The 21,679-nt window shown below is 37.9% G+C and overlaps 1 protein-coding gene and 1 pseudogene across 6 annotated transcripts in view; both read right to left on the minus strand.

Moving 5' to 3' along the window:
- The window catches only part of JAKMIP2 (janus kinase and microtubule interacting protein 2), a 194,982-nt gene that overhangs the window by 158,075 nt on the left and 15,228 nt on the right, over window positions 1-21,679 (minus strand). The gene's annotated exons all lie outside the window — the stretch shown is intronic.
- LOC129036965 (dnaJ homolog subfamily C member 24-like) lies at window positions 10,793-11,449 on the minus strand (annotated as a pseudogene).

A 21,679-nucleotide genomic window follows, 5' to 3' on the forward strand; every position in this document is an offset into this window, starting at 1 on the left:
TTGGTCTGACCAATCTTTCGTGCCCTATCTAAATCAGACACCACCTCCCCAAGCTCATCCATAAAACCCCTTGCATTTCACTGTGAACCAGAAGACCTGCTTGGGACCCCTCTCTCTGCAAGACAGAACTTTTCTCTTTCTTTTGTCTGTAAACCTCCACTCTTAACCTCACTCTTCGTGTGTCTGCATCCTTGGTTTCCTTGGCATGCGACAACGAACCTCGTTATTACCTCAGTTGAACGATGCCACTTCATTCCCACTTAAGAGATGAGAAAATTGAAGCTCAAAAAGGTTGAAAACATGTCCACGGTTACATGGCTGATATGTGACATCTAGAACACACACATAAATTTGTCAATTTGAAGCCTCTTATCTTATTTTCTGCAATATAGACAAACTGGTTGTCTGTTTTTGATCTAGGAATTTTCCTTAGGGCCAAACAATAACAGCAAAAAAAAAAAAAAAAAAACCTATTCACTACCATTTATTGAATATTTACTATGTGCCAGGCATAGTACTCAACACTATTAATGCATGACCCTACTTGATTCTTACAGCAGATTAACCAAAAGGAAACCTTTTTAATCCTTATTTTATAGAGGAAGAAACTTTGCTTTAGAGAAACTTGTTCAGTCACACAGCTTACATGTAACAGAGCTAGAAGTCAAACCCTGGCTTTTACCTAAAACAACATCCTGCCTAGTGGAAGCTATTCCCTTACTCTTCTTTTCTTCCAGTTCTCTTAGTGGTAGCTACTTCTATGTCACTTGATACTCTGTGAGTTGTGCATATATCACACACTCCTGCCAACCTGCCAGTCACCTGAAGAGTAAGACCCTGCCCTATACACCATTGCCTACCTAGAAATGTCTTCCAAGTAGTGGATGCCTAATAAATGTTGGACTGAATTTAATGTCACATTGGAAGTTGGATTATAAAGAATCAAATGGTGCATAAAAATATTTTACATATATGCTAACACTTTAAATTATAATGGCAAGAGGCTTGAGTCCAGTTCCTTTATGGACGAACAATGAATGAGAAAAAACTATTGCAATAGTTAAGAAGCTCAGCCCTGAAATTGGATTGAGCTGGTTATCTTGCCCCATACTTATAAATGTTTTTGTTTGTTGGTTTGACTTATCCATTCCAAACCAGTTTCCCCATCTATAAATAGAAGATAAGAATAATATTTCCCTTTTAGGTTTGTTGATAGGATTAAAAGAATATTCATAAAAACTACTTGGGATCATGACTCATACATGGTAAGCACTCAGCAAAGTTTGCTTCATAAATAAAAACTTATTTTTAAAAAGTCAAATAATTACAGAATACCTCCTTATCATCCCAGCAATTACTCATCTAGATCTAATATCTTCCTCAGGAAAGATCACAACCATTGTGAAATAAACTTAAGTGAAGATGAGGGAAGAGAAAATAAAACACTCACTTGGGAAAGGTGCCCTGAAAGGGCCAAGCATGTGAGAAATGGCAGGAAGGAGTCCATTTTGTGGTAAACAGCTGCGTTCTTAACCCAAGGGACACAATTCCCATATGATGCCTTTGTGTTGTTAAGATGTGTGATAAAGGCCCAATGGGGAGGGTTTTCCTTTGTTCTCCAGTCTCATGGAGAGATCACACATTATACTTACTTATTTAGAGACTCTCATCTCTAATTTGTTAAGAGCTGCAAGATTAAGACTGATGTAAAGTCTGAGAGCCAATAAGAAAAAATGAGTAGGCACAACCATTTCCCAAGGAAGATATCACTCATAGTGCCAGAAAATACACACACACACACACACACAAGAAACCTATATTACATGAAATTGCAGCATTTGAAGGTTTCTATTACGAACTGTGTTGTGTTTTCCCAAAATTTATACGTTGAAGCCTTAACCCCGATCTCTATGTGGCTGTATTTGGAGATAAGAAGGTAATGAAGGTTAAGGAAGGTCTTGAGAGTGGGATTCTAGTCTGATAATATTGGTATCCTTATCAAGAGAGGAAGAAACACCAGAGATCTCTCTCCTAGTGCACAGAGAGGAGGCCATTGGCAAGCAGCAAGAAAGGCCTCACCAGAAACCAACCCTGTCATTACCCTGACATCGGACTTCCAATCTACAGAACTGTTGAGAAAAAAATTCTGCTATTTAAGCCACCCAGTCTGTGGTTTTCTATTGCGGCAGCCCAAGTGGAATTATCCACTAACATTTGTATTAAATTCTTTCCCATCCACCTATACAAGTGATGGTTATATTTTCCCTGTTAAGAGTCAGAATGACCTTTTTTTTTTTTTTGAGACGGAGTCTCACCCTGTCGCCCAGGCTGGAGTGCAGTGGCATGATCTCCGCTCACTACAAGCTCTGCCTACCGGATTCAAGTGATTCTCCTACCTCAGCCTCCCAAGTAGCTGGGATTACAGGCTTGTGCCGCCAGGACCGGCTAAGTTGTTTTTTTTTTTTTTTTTGTAGTTTTAGTGGAGATGGGGTTTCACCATGTTAGCCAGGATGGTCTCCATCTCCTGACCTCGTGATCCACCCTCCTCTGCCTCCCAACGTGCTGGGATTTCAGGTGTGAGCCACCACGCCCGGCCAGGATGACTTTTAAGAGAAAGGACTTTTGTATCTCTTTCAAGTCAAGTGGTGTGTTTGGGAGATGTAGTTTGGCTTTCCTACTTTAAACAAAAAGAAAAATTAATTACTCCCCTTCTCCCCACCCCCTTCACATATCCCTTGTTTTGTAAAGTGTCTTTATTAGGAGTCTCTTCCATAAGTACCTCCCTCTAGACATTAAGCAAGGGCACAGGGCCACAGGGAGACAAAGACCAGCCACACAGCCAAAAGCAGTGTGCACTTAGCAATAACACAGGCTCTTTGTTAGAGGAATTTTACTCTTTTTCCTTCTGAAATTCTTTCTGGTTGAAAAAGTTTTTACAATTCCATCTCCTTAGGCCAGCCATACTTGGCACATTTAGGCAAGGAGGGTGGCGTAAAGCTGTGGCCTGCCCTGATGGATGAGGTTCTGTAGGACTGCAGGCTTAAGTGGTAATGTGGCTTACACTGATAGAGAGTACTCATCTATTTATTCTCCCTTCCAAAAAGTATTTTTCAGGATCTGGGTTAGAGCAGTCAAACAATAGCCAAAGTCTGCCGTCAGCTTATAAACTAGTATGAAAATACAGACTACCATATAAAAGCAACCAAATTAATAAATAAGAGACTTTCTGATGATGGGGAGTACTACAGAAAAGAACATAAAACAGAGGAATGAATGACTGTAAATTGTCATTTGGAGTGAGTCTGCACTGGGATCAGGAAGGCTTCTCTCAGGGATGACATCTGATACATAAGGAGGAATCAGTCATGCTGAGATGGGGAAGGCGAATTCCAGGCAATTAGTACAGAGGCCCTGTCAAGGGAATTACCTTGTTTTGTTTAAAAATCTGGATGAAGTATGGAGTGCCTGAGTGCCTAGGGCCAAAAGAAGTGCTGGATCAACAAGGCCATTCAGACCAAACTGAGTACTGTAAACTTAGCGCCTGATAAATCATTGCAGGGGTTAGAGTTAAGTGAGTGACATGACCATATTCCATTTTAACAAGGATCACCCTGACTATCACACAATGACCCACAGGCCAAATCCAGCCTGCAGCCTACTTTTATAAATAGTTTGACTGGGACACAGCCATGTCCAGTCATTTAAATATTGTCTATAGCTGCTTTTGTGCTACAAAGGGAGAGTTGAGTGGTTGTGACAGAGACCTACCTTAAGGCCTACAAAACCTAAAATATTTACTACTGGCCCTTTGGAGGAAAAGTTGGTTGCATGGCAGCAGGAGGCTGTGCAGTTATCCCTGGTGGAGGTGATGGTGGTGATGATGGCTTGGCCCATGGTACGGGGTGGCACTATAGATATGGGGAGATAGAGAGATCTAGGACGTGATTTGCAAGAAGAGCCAACTAAATTTGCTGGTGAATTAAACATCAAGGGAGAAAGAGGAAAGGATTGAGAGGACTCAAAATATTTCTAGGTTTTTGGCTAGAACAACTGAATGGATAAGAAGGCCATCTGCTGAGATGGGGAGTTCTGGGGGAGGGGCAGCTTTGTGGGAAGAGTGAAAATGAAGGACTGTTGGAGAATGCTCAGTTTGAAATGCCTTTTTATAGGGCCTCTCTGTTGTTATTTTCTCAGTCCAGCACAAGAAATTGCAAAGCAACCCAATGACTTTTATCTCCTCCTATTTCTATAACACAAACAAAAGCCATGTGACCAATGGCATTATAGCTGGCACTTCCTTGGATGCTAAACCACAAACTATCTCAAGGCAGGGACCATGCCTCTAATTGCTCAAAATTAAATTTCCGTCTCTACCCCAGCACCTGACTCAGTAAAAGCTCAATAAATATTGGTTTTGAAGTGAAGAAATAGTAACCATTTACTGAGAACTTATAATGGCATCAGGAACTGAGTAAGGCACTTAATACAAGTTACATTAATCTTTTCAAGAGTTCCTCAAGCTAGTTGCTGCTATATTAATTCTACATACAGATTTAGAAACTGAGGCTTAGAGGAAAGGATGAAAAGCACAGATGCCTTTCCTACAGGGTTGAGTCAGGAAATATGAATGTGCGAAGGGGACCGTGTACTGAATAATGGCAACTGGCAAGGCAACTACCTTCCTTAAGTGAGCAATGGTTCCTCAGCTGCCGCCGAGCATTGCTCTGTGCAAATGCAACCACACAATATTGTCAAGTCTGATTTTTCAAGAGAAATTGAAAATCCAGTTTATTTTATAAATATGAAGTTTCTCAATTAGACATAAAATAAATTCTTTAATGCCTGCTTATTGTTCTAGAGAAGGCATTAAAGAATTCGGTCTTAGCAACTACCTCTCACACATTCCTCAGTGTACTAACCATCTTCCTTGTGGTAGAAAAGCTAATCTACCCCTTAGTAAATATTATTGGTGAGTCTGGTATAACACATTGTGCCTATGTGCTCAGCAGAATTTTTTTTTTTTTGCTGAAGATGTTTCTTATAATAGCTAAAGATTCCACTAGGCACTTACATTTTGTGTCTGGAACACTGTAGCCATTTTCAGATGATGACCAGAGTGAAATTCCAAATCATATCGTCTGAGTGGCTAATGAATTCCTGTAGTCCTCCTAATGCAATGATACAACTACACTGACATCACTGACATCACTGTGCCAACAAACCATGCGATTTTAGAATTAAAGATATTAAATGCTTCTCCTCCCCCTTTTTAAAGATTCAATTGTTGTTACTACCTTTGGTTTATGGAGACAGGTTACTCTATTGATGGTTCCAACTTAAAATAATTTCATAAAAGGGAGATTAAGATGCTATCATTGGCTTATCTTTTCAATTTTCAGCACAACAACCTCTAATTTGTAACAAGGAGAAACATTTAAGGCAAGAGGATGTTTGAAGTGTCCAACAAACTCAATCTGGTGAACAATTAATGAATGACTATTATATGCCAGGATGTGTGCTGGGCCCCAGGATACAAAACGAATAAGCCATTGCCTCTGCCCAGGAGCACTATCTTTCCAGTGGAGGAGGAAGACCCATAAAAATAATATATCGAGACACATGCTATAATAGAAGGATTACAAAATACCCTGGGAACTAAGATAAAAGGATGATTAACAATGAGGACATGGTGGCAGAGCTGAGAGAAGTCTAGCTTAAGGAAAGCTACAGAGGAAAGGTTACAACTCAGCTCTCACTTTAAGGATGACTAGAATTTGAGAATTCAAGTTATAAGAGTTGCATTTTGGGTGATACAAGCAAACAGCTACTAAAAGTTTACCACGAGTGAGGTATTATTGCACTCATAACTCATTCCTCACAACAACCCAATTAAGATTGGGTTTTCAGTCTCCACTTTTCATATTAAGAAAGTGAGGCCCAGAAAGGTGAAGTAATTTATCGAGGGCCTCATAGCTAATTATTGTGAAAACTTATATTCTATTCTAAGTCTGTATAACTTGAAAGCCTGGGCTTTTAAACAGTAAACTCTATCACAAGGTAGGGTAAGCAACATGTGAACATAAAATACTGTGGTTTGAGGACTACAGATTAGGCCATTATGAGTGGAAGAGAGCTTGCATCAAGGAGTGTTGGGGGTAGGTGTGCACAAGAGGAGCAGCTGTGAATATTTCAGTGTAAGGCTTGCAAAGTAAACTGGGTGCAGATTTTATGACTATAGAGTTGGAGCGTTATTCCATAGGTAGCAAGGACTTTTGGGATGCTTGTAAGAATCAGAATAACAAGATCCAGAATGAACTCATTAGACAAATCCAAGAGTTTTGAACAAAACTTTGGAGAAATTAAATGCTGGCAAATCTACTAGGAGGTTATTGAAACAATCCAGACAAAAGACAACAGTCTTAAATAAGGATACTGGCAGTGAGGACAAAGAAGATTAGGATGTCCCCCCTTTTGGGACTGAACCAATGTATATCTTATGCATATTGATTGATGTCTCATGTCTCCCTAAAATGTATAAAATGATGTCTCATGTCTTCCTAAAATGTATAAAACCAAGCTGTACCCCAACTACTTTGGGCGCACTTCATCAGGACCTCTTGAGGCTGTGTCATAGGCTCATCCTTAACCTTAGCAAAATAAACTTTCTAAATTGATTGATGCCTGTCTCAGATACTTTTGGGTTCAGACACAATAGCAACACCCACAATAGTAATACATGGATGTTAAAAATAACGTTTAATTTGATGTTAGGCACCATTCTTCCGAGTACCTCTGTAATTTGTTTTTGTTAATTGGTGGAAACTAACCAAGGCAGATTAACTTTTATTTTTAAATTTTTTTAGAGATAGGATCTCGCTATGTTGCCTAGGCTGGAGTGCAGTTGCTACTCACAGGAGCAATCATAGTGCATTTCATAGTGAACTCCCGACCTCAAGCAATCCTCCCACCTCAGCCACCGGCGTAGTTGGGTCTATTGGTCCATGCCAATGACTCTGGCTCTTTTTTGAAAGTAACTAGTCCATACACAAATAATGAATGACTAGGAGTTTCTGAGCATTCCATGATACTAGGATATAAGTCAATTAAACACATTCCCTTTGAAGAGCCACAATGAAAATTGAGATCATTTAATTTATTCTGCATATATACGTATAACCTGTATTGCTCTAACAAAAAGAAACACAGGTTACTTGCAAATATCCATGTGAAAGTATGAGAAATAAATGAGCATATCAGTGCAAAGGGAAGGGACCAATAGGAATATTTACATTCTTTTCAAAGAGGAATATTCTCTTTGATTACTAATAGTTTGACTATAATGAATTAAATGGAAGTATAATTATTTGAAAGAATTATTATTCCTTTCAAAGCACCTTATAGATTCATGTCGTGACTGAAGCATCAGAGAGAAGAATTCTGTCAAAGACAACTTGTATTTGTGTTGTCTTTATAGGAGAAATCATTTAAGTCAGTAAAGGTCAGTTTTAAAAAAATGATAGGGAGGCACCTGCCCTCACCCCTTACTCTGGTACACACACAAATTAGAGCATTCTAACCACCCAGCCTTAGAATTATTGCAGATGTTACCTTCTGAGCTATTCAAAAAGCCTTTGTTCATGAAAAGTTCTCATGGTTATAAAACATTAAACAGGAAAGACCTTGCTCGGCATGATGTGTTGTATTTATATTTCCTTTTGTTTGAGGAATTCAAAAAGCTTTATAAACAACATCCAGCAAATCTCTTTAAGACAGTTGCTCATGGGAATTCTTTTCCACTCAATGCAGACTGGGACAGGTAAAGGGAGAACAGACACTGAGAGAAGAAAAGGAGGGTGGATGGGTAGCTGCAGATCTCTAAAGTCACCAAGGAGGTGCAGGGCTACTCACATTTATCCTCCTACAGGGCCTGTCAATATAAACAGCCCGTGCTCTACCCTTCCCATGTGGTAGCTGCTGTTTCCAGATTTACCATCTGTTAACACAGGTCCACAACAGAGTACAAAACAGCAGAAGTGCAGAGTAGGGAGGTAGAGAACAGAGGACATGAAAAATCAACAATTACAAAGTACTGTCTGTGTTCTGTAAACTGTGCTAGATGCTGTCATATTTTATAGTAGGTGCTCAATAAATGCTTATTTTCTTCCCCTTCACACAATTTATGCTATGTGATTAAAGGAAACTGGTTGTTTTGGTAGAGAAAAGGAAGAGAGTCCCTGTGAATTAATGTTGCTGATCATGAAATAAACGAATGTATGCATGCATGGAGGCATAAAGGGAAAGGGAGGCATGGTGTGGGGTCATGACCTGTTTACATGGTCCATACAGTGATTACACCCAGGTAGGACCCATTCTATTCGTAGGAAATATGACTATGAAAAATAAAGAACCCAAAGGATAGAGGTAGCCACTGGGACCAAAAATGCAACTTTCCTGTAAATCTTTTTTCTAGTAAAGTGGACTATCAAGGGTGAGGGAGAACTCTTCACAGGTGAAGTCACTATCTTAGTTCTTGATGTTGGTAGCAGAGCTGAGACTGTGATGTGGCATTAGGGAAACTCTTCTTACTCTCTCCATTTACATGATTAAATGTGGTCCTTAAATTTTTTTTTTAATATTCATACATATTTATTCACACACAACACACATATAATTTCACGTACAACGTTTGAATGTTCCAAACTTTGGAGTTTAAACATACATACACATAAGTTTATTTTCTCAAGTCTTACTTTGATGTAGAAAATTTTATTCTTGATTGATGAGTAAGGCGAAACTGTTTATCTGGCACGGAGAAAAGGGACGGATAGCAAAAGGGAATATGATGATAGTATAACATTACTTTCACTAATTGTCTTCAACCTCATTTTGATTTTACAGATTTGGCCTCTGAGTGATTTTGGATTTTTACGTGCCAGCCCTAATGGCCACAGATTTTCTGATGATTAGTAAGCATTTATTCTTTTGACTTAATTATTGTCTCCTTTTCATGTGATTTATTACTCCTGTTGAAACCTTGTACTTACCAATAAACTATTTGCTATTCAGTTTTAGTTGTTTTTAATTGTTAAATGTAAAGAATATTCGACACACATTCTGCAAGTTCTGTTAGTTCAAAATATATGGATAAAAATGTAACCCAAAAAAGTCATCTAAATTTTATGATACAAAAATATTTTGGGAGGGGGAACCTGGATGACTACCTCACTTTTGAATTCTTGTTCTTATAGGTATAATGAAACTAATCTATTCTTCTTAAATATGCCTCATACTTTAGCAGCTACATTTACAAGTCAGAGTAGTAACTATTCGTATTTATAAGTTCAACCTGACAATGCCAGGTTTAATAAAAAGCTGCTAGTCTACATGCTCAGCCCACTCATTTGAAATTAAGTAAAAATGTTTCTAAAGGATCCCTTAAAGTTCTTTAAATGAGTTCTGACTTTTACTGTACACAAAATATTAAATACATAGAAAAATGCATCTTTAAGGCATATACCATCTGTAGTTGGCTATAGTCAATAATACTTTATAAAAGTTCATTTCATCATAGCAGCAGTGCAGTGGCTCTGTCTTCATAACTATAGGCATTAATACTATATCTTTTTTTTTTTTTTAGACAGAGTCTTGCTCTGTAGCCCAGGCTGCAGTGCAGTGGCATAACCTCGGCTCACTGCAACCTCTGCCTCCTGGGTTCAAGCGATTCTTGTGCCTCAGCCTCCCGAGTAGCTGGGACCACAGGCACACACCAACATGACTGGCCAATTTTTTAAAAAATTATTTTTAGTAGATATGGGGTTTCACCATGATGGCCAGGGTGGTCTCGAACTCCTGACCAAAGGTGATCCACCTGCCTTAGTCTCCCAAAGTGCTGGGACCACAGACGTGAGCCACCATGTCTGGCCCCAATATTATATCAACACTCCAAAATAAAAGGGGAAATCATGCACCAATTTCATGTCATTATTTTTAAAAAAGCTTCTGGCCGGGCATGGTGGCTCACGCCTGCAATCCCAGCACTTTGAGAGATCGAGGCAGGCGGATCACCTGAGGTCAGGAGCCCGAGACCAGCCTGGCCAACATGGTGGAACCCCATCTCTACTAAAAATACAAAAATTAGCTGGGCATGGTGGTGGGCACGTGTAATCCCAGCTACTCGGGAGGCTGAGGCTGGAGAATCACTTGAACCCAGGAGATGGAGGCTACAGCGACCCGAGATCATGCCAGTGCACTCCAGCTAGCGCAACAGAGTGGGACTCTTAGAAAAAAGAAATTAAAATTAAAAGCTTCCATTTCCTAAATTACATTTAAATTTGAAGATGGCAGTGTTTACAAGCTTTGGAAATACAGGGCCAAGATTGGAGGCAACACTTTCTGCAGTTGCCACTTTGTCTTTATTAACTTTGAAATAACCTTATGAATATCCATAACCAGCCTTCCTTATGGGAGAACTGGCCTCACATTATTCACAAAGATTCTAGGTGTACAACAGCCCTATAACTTTAGCAACTAGAAACGTTATCTGTTAGACCAGAAACTTAGTAACTATAAAGGAATATGATGATACTGTTACCCACTCAAAAGAGGAGACATGCTCATATTAAGAAAATTCTTATTTTGTGTCATGGAAAAAAATGACATAATAAAGTTCTCAGATGGGAATTCACCAAATATAATCAAATCTATTTTTGTGACAACTTGTAAATATAAATTATAAATACAAATAAATATATTCATTCTCTATTAATCTGAGGTGGTCTCTGCTTGATAATCGTATATTTTCTTTGCAAATAATAGGGCTGACAAAGAATCTATTTCCTTGAATGGACAAAGCTCAACGGCTTCTCCTCATCATGTCTCAAAACCACAGTTAAAGCATTTCGAGTTGTGAACAATTTTAGTTATAATGAAGGAGTTCTATAATTAGTGAACATGTATCACAAGAAATCAGGCTAACTTCTTCTGCTTCATCCTTGGAAACACTATTTTCCACCACATCTGCAACTCAGATAAAAAGAGTGATCAGCTTCATTCCAAGACATTTCTTTAAGATACACTTGAGCATCTACTGGTCCTACATTTCTTAGATCGTCTTCACACCGCTGCAGGTCATACTCTCTTTTTGTCTCTTCATTTCCTAGAATTTTCCATGCTTGATCAATTTCGATGAACTTCTGTACACATTCCTCCACTGTTCCTGCTGGTACATCTGTACTTTGTTTATCTGGATGATACATTAATATGAGTTTTTGATATTTTTGTTTTAGGTCTGATATATTTGCAGATGGGTCTGCCCCCCCAGGATGCTGTACCAATCCTTTTTTGGCATCTGCTCAACCGCCATCATCCATGGAACCAGAAGTGGGCCTTCTCAGATTAGCTAACTTCACATAGGCGCTGCTGCCCACTCCTCTTAAATTTTTATAAGTATCTATAAGAAGACCTTCGAGAAGTAATAGCTTTCATGAAACAAGAGAGCTACTCAAATCAACGAGTCAGGGATGGCATCCCACTAGTTCTGGAGTCTAATCGTCCTTGGTGAGAATCCAGCCTCTGTTCTTTAACCTGGGCCCAGTTATGTTATCTCTGGACCCTGGTTTCCTTATTTCTGAAAGGAGTGATCATAATGATATGTAGAATAACTGACTTTCAGAGCCGCTGTGATAATAATGAAATGAGATAATGTGTGTGGACATTTAGCACAGTATCAGACATGGTAAGAATTTAACACATATTAATTGATGTTGGTAGTAATTTTTTAAAAATCCTGAAATGATAATGCAGTTGCACCTGAGGCTCCGCATCAATCCCCACAATTTTTAAAGTATTATGATAATATTTGATGGAAATATGATGAAAAATTTGACATATATGGAATCAACTTCAATCCACAGATTCTGTTTCTTCTTTTTTGTCTCTTTGGAATGTATCAAATACTAATATTGATTAACCTGATTTTAACTTCAAAATATGAGCCATGACATTTTTTAAACTCATGCATAAGCTGTATCATGTGCTATTTAACTTACAAAGGATAAATTTATCTATTAAAAGTTTATTCATCATGGACTTTATTTTAGGTAAAATAGTCAAATGTAGTAACACACAGTTTAGTAAAGATTCAAAAAAATAATGAAGGTCTCTGAGGTTTAATTCCTCTAATGAGAACATGTAAATACTAGAGTAATCAGAATATTGTCCACTAGTTTCAAATTTTACAACTTTATGTAAACAGTTACAGAAAAGTCTGTGGCAATGTTGCAACTAAACAATTTAAATAATTTCTGTTGGTAACGAAAAGGCATAGTGAGTAATTGCTAAATGCAAATGAAGGCTAATTTTTAGGAGAGGTAAAAATAACTTCTTTTAAAACACGAATCGAATGTTACATAGAACAAAGAAAAATAATTTGGAAAAACTTACATAATCTGTAGTTTATACCATATAACAAAATAAGCTTCAGGCTGTTTAATGAGTTAACTATGACCTTCAAATCATAGAACAAAACTATCTGAAAATGGACTATCAGATCTTTAAAGAGGCAATAATTCCAAATGTTTGAAAATAAAAACAGTAAATCACAAAGAAAAGGTTCAACATAATTGAATATAAAAGTGTTTTGTTTTGTTTTTTGACATGGAGTTTCACTATATTGCCCACCGTGGCCTCGAACTCCTGGGCTCCAGGGAACTTCCTGCCTCAGCTTCCTCAGTGGCTGAGACTACAGGTGTGCATATCATCATGACCAGCTAAAAGAGTTTTATACAATGAAATCCCCACTAGAACATACATAAACATATCACATATGCATGCAAAACTAAGTCAGAAAACAGCAAATAAAAAGTACCAAGAATGCAATTTATTGAACTATGTATAGTGCAGGTGCATTGTTTAGGGTGCACTGTCTAGTGCCTCTACCACTGACCCATACACTAAGGGACATTAGTCCCTCTGTTACTGGAAAGTGTCTGCTCTTACTCTTAGAAACCTCTCTTGTGACCTTCTTTTATTTTTGATGATAAAGACTTTAAGAGGTGGAAAGAGAGGCAACAAATTTTAAGGATTATGTCTTATCTTTTGATCCTATTTCCATGGCTGGGTAAAATGTTTCCAGAAAATAATTAAGAGGAAGAGTAAAAACACATGCCCATACCAGAAGATGTTCTTATCAGTGTTATCTAATAATGAAAACAAAAGAAAATAAACACAGGAAGGTAGAAGTTGGAAAACAAGAAAAAAAAGGAGGGAAGAAAAAGAGAAAAGAGAAGGGGAGCAGAGAGACAGAAGAAAGAAAAAAAAAAGAAAATGAACTGAATGTCTAAGAAATGAGATGGCATATCAATTTGACTAATTATCACTTTTTAAAGATAGTTTTGTGGACCATGCAGTCACATGAAGAAATGTTTACGTGAACTCTGATCTAGAGCATTTATGCACAAATTTGAGTATCTAGTCTTCAAGCACTGTTCTAGGCTTCAGGGATATGAAAATGAACAAAGAGAGTGCTAGTGGTGGACAGGAAACAAACCAACCACTAAATAAAATATCAATCAATGATAAGTGTAATATAGGTCATTAAGATGGTGTGAGGTGCTGGAGAGTACCTGGTGGCTCCTCTAGACTGGATGGTGAGAGAGCCTCTCTTAAAACAGGACACTTAAGCTGCAATTTGAATGACAAGAAGCAGCTAACCTAATAAGGTAAGGAGAAGTGCAAGTCAAGAAAAGTGTGTCTGAGTAACAGGAAGAGGAAGACATGAGGAAGATATCAGGAGAGGAGTCTGCGAAGTCAATTAGTAGGATTTGGTAATTTTGACAATGTTTAAAAGGGTCATTGTGTTCTCTGTGAGGAGAATTTACCATACAGGGGAGAGAAGCAGGCAGTCCCACTGGTGGGTTACTGAGGTAGTTCAGGCAGGGGAAGATGGCAGCCCTACATGGGAAGGTGGCAATAGAGATGGAAAAGTAAACATATTTAGGGAATGTTTTGAGGTAAAAGCAACAGGATTGTTAACAGATTAATGCGAGTTATAAGGGAAAGAAAGAAATCAAGGACAGCTCTTCAAATTGGCTTCAAAACCTAATGCCATTTACTAAGATGGAGAGAAAGAAGGACACGTTTGTGCTGGTGTGGAGCATGCATATGAGTAAAGAAGTCTGCTTTGCCCCTGTGAAGATCAAAAGACTTGTAAACACATTAGTGGAAATGTTAAAGTCAACAACTGAGTGTGTGCCTGGACTTCTGAAGGGAAGTCAGGACTGCAGACTGGTGTTATCCTAGAGATGCAGATGCATGAGACTACCTGGGGAGAATGCAGCTAGAATACAAGGAAGTCAAGCACTGAGCCTTGGTAAACCCAAATGTTTAGAGATGGAAAGTACAAGAGGGACAAGAGAAGAGGCAGTCAGTGAAAAAAAAAAAATCACTCAGTATGCAGTTATCAAAATCATGAAGGGAAAGCCATTAATAAGAAAAGTGTGGTCAACAGTCTTATCTGAGAGGTCAATATAAGAAAAGAAAGAGAAAAAAATGACTTTAGAATTAAGCATCAAGAGACATAGTTTGTTAAGGATTTGACAGATGCAGTATCATTAGAATGATGACAATGGAAGCCCAACTAGGGCAGCTGTGGATAAAGTGTGCGGTGAATAGGTGTAGACACCTTTGAGAGAAGACTTTTCCAACACACATTGCTGTAAAGGGTAGAATATAAATGGAATAATGATTGAAAGGGATGTTGAGCTCAAATAATTTCTTTTAAGATGTGAGGTATGACAGCCTATTTATATGCTGATGTGAGTGATACAGTTGAGAGGAAGAAATGGATGATTCCGGAGAATGAGCAAATAATTGCAGGAGGAAAGACCTTGAGAGGTGAGAGGGGTGGGATCCAGAGCCCCTGGGTTTCTCACTGGTCTGGAAAGGTACAGGGACACTCTCCCATTGGGAAAAGTATGAGGTTCCTATACCAAGACACATTAATTCTATGACCTCATATTTGTATTAGATAGACTGGGAATGAATATAAGTAACTAAAAACATGTTAAATAAAGACACAGGGTGAATCTTCCTTCTTTAGTATCTCTTAGTGTCTCCTTTTATACTAAATAGAGTTTTTTTTTAAAGTAACAGATTCTCAGAAATGCTTCTAAATCAAGGTGTTCCCAGCAGTTGTATAAGAAAAGCACTGAAAATATACAAAACACCTGAGCTATTATATTTTGACAATGCAGTTCTTCTGATGGTAATCCAGCTCCTGTATTAATTCTTCATATAGTTAATAAATATCTACATAGTCTTCCTATGTGCCAAAATTGTTATAAGAATTTTATAAATAATGTACTTAATACTGAAAATAATATTGATTATGTAGGGAGCATCACCTTTTCTATTTTACACATGAAGAGTCTGGGGCACAGAGAGATTAAGTACCTTAAGTCCACAGCCATACAGCAAGTCAGTTACCTGAGATTCAAACCCAGGCACTCTAATGGCAGACTCCTTGCCCTTAACCTCTCCACTGTGTTTTGGATTTATTATCTAACTTTACCTTACAACAAACTTACAAGAAAATATAATTATTCTATATTTAACAGGTGAGAAAAGTGGCACTTAGAAAAGTTAAGTGACTTTCTCAAGGTCATGCTAAGTGGCTGGGCAAATATTCAAATCTGGATCTTTCTGTACGTATGTATTATTGGCACTTAACACTAGACTAAGTGTCAGAAGCAGAGAGTAAAAATGTTATGTTACATGTTTCATCACTCAAAAATGCTAAATAAATATGACAAATGGTATAAAAATGGAACTTTTAGTCATGGGAAAGAAAATAGTTAAATTATAATGATAATAAAAGTAATTAAACATTTAATGATATTATAAGCATGGATTTATAGGATACTGGTAGTTACTAAGCTCAAGAATTTTACAATCTGAATAAGTTTTATTACATTTGAAAGGCACTTTTAAAACATGGGATAAAAATACATATGTCTTATGAATATTTCCAAAAATAGCTCATGTTCACTGGGAAAAAATAGGCTTTACAGTCAAGTGAAAAAAGAAAGGAAGGAAAGGAGGGAAAGTGAGAAGAAAGAAGAAAACTGTATTTAGGAAGGATTTGAGGGTTTGTTGGATGTAATTCTTGACACTTACACATATGCACACATGCACAGATAAATATATTTGTATATAAACAGGATCATACTAGTATATTTTTTAGTTACCTCCTTTTATAACTAAAAGCATATTGAGAGCATTTTCTATAGCAATAAACATGATGCAAACCCTTATTTTTTTACAGTTACATTATATACTAATGTTAGATTGTACTCTTATTCATGTAATTTTCTCCTATTGTTTAATGATTGGGCTGTGTATTAGTTTGCCAGGGCTACCATGACAGAATACCATCGACCAGGTGGCTTAAGCAACATAAATTTATCTTCTCACAGTTCTGGGGGCTTGAAGTGCAAGTCAAAGTGTTGGAAGGTTTAGATTCCCCTGATGTCTTTCTCCTTGCCTTTCAGACAGCAGCTACCTTCTTGCTGTGTCCTCACATGGCCTTTTCTCTGTGGTGCACAATCTGGGTGTCCCTTCCTCTTGTTAGAAGGACACATGTCATATTGGATTAGGACTCAACCTTCTGACCTCATTTAACCTTAATTAGCTCCCTAAAGGGCCTATCTCCAAATGCAGTCACATTGAAGATTAGGGCTTCAACATATGAATTTGGGGGTAAAGGGACATAATTTAGTCCACAACAGGTTGTTTCCCAATTTCTGTTGGTATAAATCATTTGACGATAAATTATAAAGTGATTTTTATCCAATTATTTCCCACTGATATAAACCTAACAGTGTGATGTGATTGCTAGGTCAAAGGGTGTGTCATTTTAAGGCTTTTGATATGAATTGACAAGTTCACATCAAAAATCTTCTGGAAAGTTTTTTCCCTTTAAACTTCTGCCAGGAGAGTTTGAGAATGAAAACACAAGCATTCTAAGGAACAATATACACGTGGTGTAGAATTCTCTAACCCGGAACTAAATCTTTGGTCAAGCCATCACCTCTTGACTGCCTGTAACAAAGGGTGAGTAGCCTGAGACTACTCCAGTTCCAAACACCAGACCACAGGCAGCCAGTTTGTTCACTCCTGAGTTCCATATGAATTTTGGGGGAGTAGAGGAGAAATTGGTAAGGAAGGCGAAGAGTTAGAATAGCCTGGATAGATGAGTTCAGACTGTTCAGTCAGTCTTTGTTTTCTATATTCTAAATTACCCCCTTTCAGTTCTTCACATGGCATTAATGGAAAGATAAAACTCCCAGTTCATCCCATTGACAAAGAGAAACACAGACAGAAGACAGAAGACAGGTTCATTTGGGGGCAGCTATAGGCTGTCTTTTTCTTCTGGCTACGCTCATACTGTTGAAGGAGAGCCTTTTCCTACTCAGCATTCTTTTCATAAATAACTCTGTTCTGCTGTCTCTTGTTGGGGTCAGGTTACTACAGGCTTTTGTATATTCTAGATGCACTGCAGGAAATTAAATATGGAATCATTGCTTCTTTTTCTTTGCATTTTGTCTCTGGAGTCTGGTACTTCCACAATTGGGTACATATTTTAATTTAGAGGTGAAGAGGAATCTGAAACTGAAATATAGAGAAGGTAGGTTCTTTCACCCAGGTAATGGAGAGGGCTTAACAATAGTTCCTGGGAAAGAGGAGTAGTTTAATGAATTAGGCACTTTGAGCTTTAATGTAGTTTTATCTTCGGGAAGATACCAAGAGAAGAATGAAAACTTGGCATGAACAGGGAAGGCCATTTAAAAGCAAATAATCAAGAGTTGGTTATATTTAATGATTGCTACCACAAAATTTTACCTCAATTATGTTAAACCAAGCAAGAATAGAGAAAGGTAGAAAATTAAATAACGTTGTAAATGAGCTGCCACATTAAAGTCACCTAAGTATCACCCAGCCAGACACCATGGGGGAATGGAAAATACTTAGAGACCAAGAGACAGATAGCTCTGTGAGTAACCAGCTGCATAGCTTCAGGAAAACACACAATCTCTCTGTTTCATTCTCCTCTCATGACATATGAAGGTATTAATACCAACTTAACAGAGTAATTGTCAGGCTTAAATGAGAGAATACACAAAACACCTAGCATAGTACATGGCACACAGAATTTGTTCCTCAAACAGAGGTGTCCTTGCACTTCTGGGAACAGAAGGAGGATTGCAGATTTTTCAAGGGCCTTTCAATCTTGATGTGGAATCTCGATGTTCCAACAAGAACATGTGAAACAAGGAGAACATTTATGCACTGAACAGTACCATAGTGACCACAAATATGACAGGAATTCAGACAAGGGAGGTCTGAATGTGCTGGGCTACTCTGCCAGTGAAAGATTCGTCTAAATGTTGGGTCATAGATAGTGGGGTTCCAGGAAAAGCAACATTAAAGAAGCAAATTGTGGAAAGAGGATATTGAAAATGGGCGGGGTGGGGGTGGGATGCTGGAGCAAAGACACAAAAAATGGTAGGGATATTGAGTTAAGTAAAAGAGATTTAAAAAGCTTTTCAAGTGATCCATAATCTATAGAAAGAGCAATTCGGCGAGGGGCAGTGGCTCATGACCCTGTAATCCCAGCACTTTGGGAGGCCAAGGCGAGAGGATCACAAGGTCAAGAGATCAAGACCATCCTAGCCAACATGGTGAAACCCTGTCTCTACTAAAAATACAAAAATTAGCTGGGCATGGTGGCACACACCTGTAGTCTCAGCTATTCAGGAGGCTGAGGCAGGAGAATTGCTTGAACCTGGGAGGCAGAGGTTGCAGTGAGCCAAGATCGTGCCACTGTACTCCAGCCTGGTGACAGAGCGAGACTCTGTCTAAAAAGGAAAGAAAGAAAGAAAGAAAGAAAGAGAGAGAGAGAGAGAGAGGGAAGGAAGGAAGGAAGGAAAGAAAGAAGGAAAGAAAGAAAGAAGGAAAGAAAGAAAGAAAAAAGCAATTCATGCTCATAATAGATACATTGAAAAAAATAATTGGAACGACCAAGGAGGATTACAGTATGAGCAAGTATTGAATAAATACTATTAGATGAAAATAATGGTTTATCACAATTCATTTTGGAAATAAGAAAAAGATCTGGGAATATAAACCAATTGGTCACACTTTCCAAAAAAGAAATGACCCCAGTATTAATTTGTGTAATGATTAGTAGATAGGACATGAAGAAAGCTCTTTTTTCCAGCTGATGGTGATGATGTAATTACTTTGGTCCACTTGACGTGACACCATGGCTTTCCCTTCAGTATCGTTACAGTTTTGATCACGGCAGGACAGCCCTGCTGGTCTTCACTTGGCTTGTCTAAATCCTAGGGTTTTCATTTCCTGCATATCTTTATAGTGAATTCCTTTAATTCACTCATACTAAAATAAAAAAGACCAAGAGAACAAAGGAATCACTCGCTTTAAAGGTGGAAAAAATATGAGGCTCGCTTTCCCCTACCTAATATCCACCAGGGACTTCCTAATGTTCAGGTAAAGACAACTTCTTGAAGTTCTTTTTGGTTTGTTCCTTTTCACATTAACCAAGTAGTATGTGTTCATTGGCAAAATCTTGGGAAATGCAAGTCAACAAAAAGAAAAAAAAAATCACCTGTAATTCCACCACCTGAACACTTTTTATATTTTTATATTTCCTTCAGGTCTTTTTTTCTGTGCACATACAAACAAATTTTAATAGACACAGTGTTTTCAAATCTACATTTTCATTCAATATATTCTAAACATCTTTGAGTTCATTGCCATTTTTTAATCTGTGATAATTTTTTAAACATTTATAACATGTCCATCTTGTAATGCTCTCTTTATATCTTCATTATATTCCAACCAGTCAAGGCAATTTTATGCAGTTTTATACTTTGTAGCTAGATATTAAAAACTTAGAGGTTAAATGACTATGCATTTTTGAGGCATCTGCTATTCCCTCACCCAACCTTGGGTTATGATCTACTCCTTAGGGTTGTGTTTCGCCCCATCTTTTCTCCTTCTCCCACTCGGCCTCACTTCCCTCAAAGAGACACTGTAGGCTAATGGGAGAATAAGTGAAGTCCATAAATAATTGTAATCACTACCACTGGCAAATAAAAAGACTTTGGATTCAGAAGAGGATTTCTTCAATCAGCTTGCAAACATGCCTACATATCTGAAGGCAAAGGAATTAAGAGACTTTTCTGTAGAATTTTTTTTTACTTTTTTTCCTTTTGAAAGGAGGAAAAAAATAAGTGATGTCTTTTATCTCTCTCTTTTAACAATTAACAAAACAAAAATCCAGAATGGACAGGATGTATGCTCATGTCATACAATCAGCTGGTAGCTGAACAAATATTAAACTCTGACTTCTGATTCCCAAATTTGTGCCTTTCCACTGTGTCACATTGCTTTACTCTAAACAAATCAGAGCTGGGATAAGTGAACTTGGTACCAAAATAACAACTGTGGGAAAAGAACACTTGTCAAGTCAAGGGATTCTCTGTTTATGAGATATTCTTCTGACTCCATATACAACAGCAGTACATGCCCTGGGAGATGGGAGAGAAGGAAAAAGATAATCTTTTATTTTTTTCATTTGATTTTTCCTTCTAAGGAGAGCTATATTCGTATTTTGATTAAAATATCACACATATGGGTAAGCTGGCTTCCAACATGGCCTCTAAAAAGGGAAAGCTAGACAGTGGCTTCCTGAATGTGCAAGTGCAAATATTTTGCAGAGCAGAGAATGCTCTTACCTTGGGGGTCCACTTAACACAGATTCATAATGCTGAGTGGAAAGTGGCCGTAATATAAACTGATAAAAGCACTTAAATAAACCAGAAACCTCTCAATGAGATCTGCCAGTCAATCATTCACTTTCTGCTTGCACAGTGGCCTTAAGGATGCAGTATCTGGGCTGCAGCAGAGAAAACAGTAGTCAATTCCTTTATGCATTGGACTGAATAGTTAGCCTGGCAGCATACCACATTATATGCACCGTTTGATGTACAGCTTGAATTTAATGACCTGTTGGCTAAACTGAATGGCAACATTGTGCGTGCACACGCATGCACACACACACACACACACACACAGAGTGAAAGAGAAAAATGACAAAAAGCTGATATTGCCTTATTACCTTGAGAAGCATTTACTACGACAAAGAACTGACAGAAAATGTGATGGACAGTCACAGAGTCATAAACACATTGGCTTATAGCTGGATGAGTCCTTGTAGATAATCCATCTCAACACTTCCTTTTTACTTAAAGAAAAATAAACAGTTTAAGGGATTTGCAATAGTTTTACAGGTTTCTGGCTCAGTGGCATTTGACTACACACCAAGAGAGTATTTACAGATTATTTAATACCAAGGTTGGAGTACTGATAATCATAGCTCAAAGAAGAAAAATCCAAAGTGAAGGCAGGCGAATCAGAATCAATACTCTCATTAAGTACTCAGTGACCTTTTTCCCTCCAGGTTTAAATTTTTCTCACTTTCTGGGTTGATTTTTATGTATTAAATACAGAAAAAATAATAATGAAAGAGTCCCTTGACTGTAACTGAAATCAATGTATCTAATGTGTTTTCCAATATTTATCATGCATATGCCCTCAT

The sequence above is a fragment of the Pongo pygmaeus genome, chromosome 4, assembly GCF_028885625.2.
Source record: "Pongo pygmaeus isolate AG05252 chromosome 4, NHGRI_mPonPyg2-v2.0_pri, whole genome shotgun sequence".
In the NCBI taxonomy this organism is placed as follows: domain Eukaryota; kingdom Metazoa; phylum Chordata; class Mammalia; order Primates; family Hominidae; genus Pongo; species Pongo pygmaeus.